Here is a 5,775-nt window from a genome sequence, read left to right as displayed (position 1 = left end):
ATATCAAAATACCAAGAGATAGTTTTCTAAAATGAACACACTTTCAAAAACATGTTCTAGTTGGTCTTTTGCCTTAGAATTGTTTTGACCAACGATTTTAAGGAGATTCTTTTTAGATCTTAAAACTTGTTTATGCTAATCTCCAACTAATATAAAAGATCATAAATCTTTTTGGTTTTCATTTTAACAATGCACTTGAAATTTATTTTGTTGAAAACCACCACCTTGATTCATGACTTAGGGATTTAATAACATATGTTTTTCATCATCAAAACTAAGCACAAGGGTAGAACATCAATCTCCCCCTTTTTGAGGATGACAAAACTTAAAATCAATTTCACAAATCTCTCCCCCTTTTTGTCATAAATCAAAAAGGCAATACTTAAAAAAAATAATAGAAACCTCCTTAAACCAAAAGATAATATCTCTCCCCCTTTTTTAACGTTCCCCCAACGATAGTTTGAAAAACTTCATTTTGAAATAAAAACATTTCAAACGATTTCACAAATCTTAAAATAGATAATCTCCCCCTTAAACCAAAATCTTTTCAATAGAAAGGAATTGGAGATAAACAGAATCAAGTAAAGATAGTTTTCAAAACTAGAGATAGCTCCCCCTTAAGATGACATTGTTAATATCAAACATATATAATTTTTCAGCACGTGTCATATATATAAAAAAAACATTTTTCATGAGATGCCAAAAAAAATTTTCATACCATATTGCAAACTCATGATCATATCAGAGCCAATCTATATCTTTCAAAGTAATCACTCATATTTAAACAATCAAAGCACTAGATCAAATGCATAGCCATTCATCATATAAGAGGCATATACATTAAATGATCAATATAGGAGTGAAATAAATCATTTCAAGCAAATAGAAAGACTCTCTTTGAAAAAGACTCCCCCTTAAACTTATACGGGAGGTTTTAAGATATAAAGACATTTTTCATATAAAAATAGAATAGTAATTTGTCTCAATTCAAATGATTTTCACAAGAGTAAAATATAACAATGATCATAAATTTGAGGAATGAACCACATGCACTCACATATATATTCAAAGAATAAGTGGTCATCCAAAAACATAAATCTAAACAAGTTATGACAAATTTAATGCAAGACATATTAAGGATAGGCTTTAAGAACATACATTTGTCTTTTGATAATATTAGCCATACTTGTAATCACATAGGATCATTACATATAGATAACTTCAAGAAGCAAGATGATCCTTTAGCAAATAAAGCATGATTTTATACTCAAGTATTCATTTGTCACACAAAGATAATCAAGCTATTTCATACAAGAAAAATAGCATTATAAATGATTCAAGACATGAATACTATATGCCGTTAATAAACTTTTTAAAACATCTAAGAGCTTGATGGCATAGTCCTTTGATTTAACCAATGATAGATATGAGAGACATGAATGATCTAAACTTCTTTGAATCAAAGGTTTCGAAATAGAATGATATGATGTTTCGAAACTTCTTCAAATAAAATCACTAGAACTCAAGGATTGATAGGGATTTATCTAGAAAATGATTTCCAATAGATTTGGACATGATACCAATTGATATTTTCTTTTTAAGCAAGATTCCTTGAATTTTTGCTAGGGCTATACATTTGTATTGGCACATTTGATTTGGAATATTGTGGGGATTTATGCCATAGTCTTTTTGTTCCATCCATAAGATTTGAGCAACTACATATTCACCTTTAGTGAAAGAGAATAAAATGGAAATTCACTTTCTTCTAAACAAAGACACTAGGAATTTTCTTAAAACTTGATATGGATCACTAGTGTTCTTTTTAGCTATTTTGCCTCCAAGATGGAATTCATTAGGATTGGATTGAAGTCTAGCTCATAGGTAAACATTAAACATGATGTTCATCCTAGTAGCTATCAAATGTAGCAATGGTCTAATCATATATCTATATAGCTCATTTTCCACCATTTGGCTTTTCCATAAATGTCTAGGCTTGATGAACTGCTCTTTTGAGAGGCTGGAAATATTAAATTTCTTAAGAAGATGTATTTTGCTTAGACATGAGGATTATATTCATCTCAAGTTCCCTTTGCATTAGATTGGCAAATTGATTCCATAGGAATTTATTTGAAGATGCTGCATAAATCATTTGTAAATTCATAAAATGTCCTTATTATGAGGCTTAAAAACAATGTTATATCTATTTGAGCTCTTTTAAGGTTTTCTTTTAGAACAAACTTGCTAGGACTTCCATACCATGACTTAGGGGCTTGTTTTCAAAAATATAGTGCCTTGGAGAGTTTGAGCACATGATTCTCATATTGAGGATTCTTAAGATTGGGAGTTTGTTCCACATATACTTCCTCATTTATAACCACTTAAAGATGCACTCTTGACATTCTTTATGTAGCTTAAAGGATTTGTGGCATGCAATGCCAACAACATTCTTATGGATTCTAGTCTTGCTATGGGAGCATAGGTTTCATCATGATCTTCCCCTTTTTCTTGACTAAACTCTTAAGATACTAATCTAGCCTTTTATAAACACCCATTTGGTTTGAGAATGGAAATAAGAATTTCTATAAGAGGGTGGGAAATTTAAAAAGAATAATAATTTTTTTTTTTAAATCTTTTTCAAATGAAGAAATGTCACCGGTGAAGGCCACGGCTTTGTTAAACCTCAAGACCTTGAAATGGCACGATGAGGTATCAACCGTATAAAGACAATCCCTTTTTGCAAGTAATAAACTTAGATTTGAAATACAGAGAGACAAGTTTTGAAATATAAACAAAGATGTTTCAAAATAAAGTTTTTGTTTATGATATTTCTATTTGAGATAAGAAGGTTGCAACTTTTCATTCATTTATAATGGATGCCCTTGTCCTAATACTTTTAGAAGGATCTCCAATAATATCATTTCTCTACAAATTTTTCCTTTTGAAAATGATTGTTCTTTCTTTTCATGGACTATGTTTTCTTCATTAAACATTTAAGCATATTAACATTAAATCACAATCTTCACTAGGAATTGAATCTTTAACACTATCTCACTTCATCAACTATAACTAGAAAAGATTCTTCTACAGTTAGAGTCATATTATTAAATACTCTATATGCTTTATTTTGAGTAGAATATCTTAAGAAAATTCTTTCATCACTCTAAACATCAAATCTTTCCTAAAGAGTTTTTACCATTGTTAAGGATAAAACATGTACTACCAAAAATATGAAATATTTGGTTTATAACTCATAGGGGTTTTCTTTAAGATAGGCTTTATAGAAATCCTATTCAACATATAGCATAAGGTGTTAATGGCTTAGACTAAAAAGGAATTTTATCACATAGCACAATTCTAGCCATTTATTGTAAAGATCTATCTTTCTTTTCAACTACCTCATTTTGTTCTAGCACTAGAAAAATATGACCAATATCATTTTTCTTCACAATAGTGTTTGAATTGCTCATTTCAAAATTTTCCCCACGATTGCTTTTAATTTTTGAAATACATATATTTTTGTCTCTTGAAAATATTTCAAATGGGTTAAATGTTTCACTCTTAGATATATGAAATATTATTAAGTGCACCTAGAGTAATCATTCATAATAACTAGAACATCTTATTTTTCACCTAAGTTTAGAGTTCTCATAGGACCACAAATATCTAAATGAAGTAAACTTAGAGGCCTAAGGGTTGAACCCTCATTTTTAAGCATAAACTTATTTATTTGCTTTTCATTCATGCACCACAAATGTGGTTTCTTTCATATTTGTTCATAGGCAATCTCTCAACAAAATCACGTTGGATAGATAGTCAACAACATTCATGCTCACATGACCTAGTCTTTTATGACATAGCCAAGTTTTGAAGGCTTAAATGATATACTTATTTGTTAGCCTTTCATGGATGCCTCACAAATATTTTTCATATTTAAGCTTTAGGCAATTTCTCAACAAGATCATGTTTGGATAGATTATAGAAACATATTCATATTTGCATGACTTAGTCTATTATGCCATAGATAAATATTTGAGATATGGATTATATTGGGCATTTCTCTTATACTAGACAAGAATAAGTCTATGCACAAATTCTATCCTATTTTCTATGATCTTCATTTTATTTGTGACAAGATATTTTCACATGAATTATCATTAAAGCATACTTTATATCTTTATCACATAATTGACTTATGCTAGCTAGGTTATGCATAGGAGCATTTATCAAGAAAGTATTTCTAGCATATATCAACAAACTTCGTTCTTCCCTCACTCAATGCACATATCAAAACATAATAGAGTGCAAGCATATCATTCATTTTTATAAAAAAACTAATAAGCATAGGGAGTTAAGGGATAGAAGCATACCACCAAGATTTTGATTAATAAAATCTTTCTTACACTTGGTTGGCAAAATGAGGAGTGATCTTCTTGTCCACTTCCTCCTTCCTTCATGCTTGATCCATCCATAAAGATTTCTCTTTAAAGTTCATTTGGATGTCAAGCAACCTACATAAACACTATCCACAAGCTTTTGGTGCCCAAACCACCTTGGGTTCACCCATGTTAGCATAGAGCTCCTCCTTAGGAACCCAAACTTGTTTTAGCTTATGTGGATGTTTTGTTATGAAACCTTTATGTTCAAAATGATACCAAAGACTAGGATGTGTAGCAAAGGGTTTTCGTTTGAAATTCATTTTCCTTTTATCCTTATGCACATTCCTCTTAAAATGATCATTTTTAGGTTTCAAAACATACTTGGATCCTTGGGGTTTAATATTGGAAACAGTAGACACCTTAGTTCCCTTAGGAATCCATTTCAAATTAGGACCATTAGTTGATTTCCTTTTAAAAGGACAACAAAATGCAATGTGGCCTTTCTTGCAACAATAAAAACATTTAATATCATGAGAGGTGTGTGAAGGTGAGCTTTTGACATTAGCTCTTTGACTAATAAAATTTTGAACACCTATTTCATGATCACAAGAATTTGAAATCTCCTCTTTTAAAATGGATTTCTCATTTAATGCACTGTTCGAGGATTTCAATTCAAATTCTTCCAAAAATTTTTCCTTTAAAAATTCTTTATTGGAAGTAATCAAATATTCATTCTTAGATTTTAAAACTTCCAATTCTTTTGACAGTAAATCTAATTTCTTTTTAACAGTTTTATTTTTCAAACATAGATTTTCAAAATTTTCATATAAATCATTCAAAGCATTCAATAACTCTTCATTTGAAAAATCATTCTCACTGTCATCAACATAAGCATACGAAGAACTAGACTCATGATCATTTTCAATATCATTACAATCATTAAAATTGACAGTAGAAGTAGAGGTTACCTCCTCTTCTTCATTTACCATGAGGCACGTGTTTGAGCTTTCTTCACTAGAGGTATGGGAACTTTCTTTCTCCTCTATTTGTTGATGATTCAATAAATTTTTAACCTGTAAATTTTCATCAACATGCTCACAAGACTTGTCAGAGAGATATAATGAATCAAGAGTACTCAATATCTCTTTAGCACTAGAGCACTTAGAAATTTTTGCATAAACATTTTCCAGTAAAGCTTGATGCAAAATTTTCATAGCTTTGATATTTAAAACAAAACTGTTTTTATCATCTTCACTCCAAACGGATTTTGGTTTTGAAACAAATCCTTTTTCTACAATATACCACAAATTAAAATCAATAGATTGCAAGTAAATACAAATCCTTTTTCTCCAAAAATCATAATAAAAACCATCAAAATAAGGTGCCACATTTGTAGGAT

Source organism: Diospyros lotus, chromosome 6 (assembly GCF_014633365.1).
Source record: "Diospyros lotus cultivar Yz01 chromosome 6, ASM1463336v1, whole genome shotgun sequence".
In the NCBI taxonomy this organism is placed as follows: Eukaryota; Viridiplantae; Streptophyta; class Magnoliopsida; order Ericales; family Ebenaceae; genus Diospyros; species Diospyros lotus.
This window is presented reverse-complemented; position numbering follows the sequence as displayed.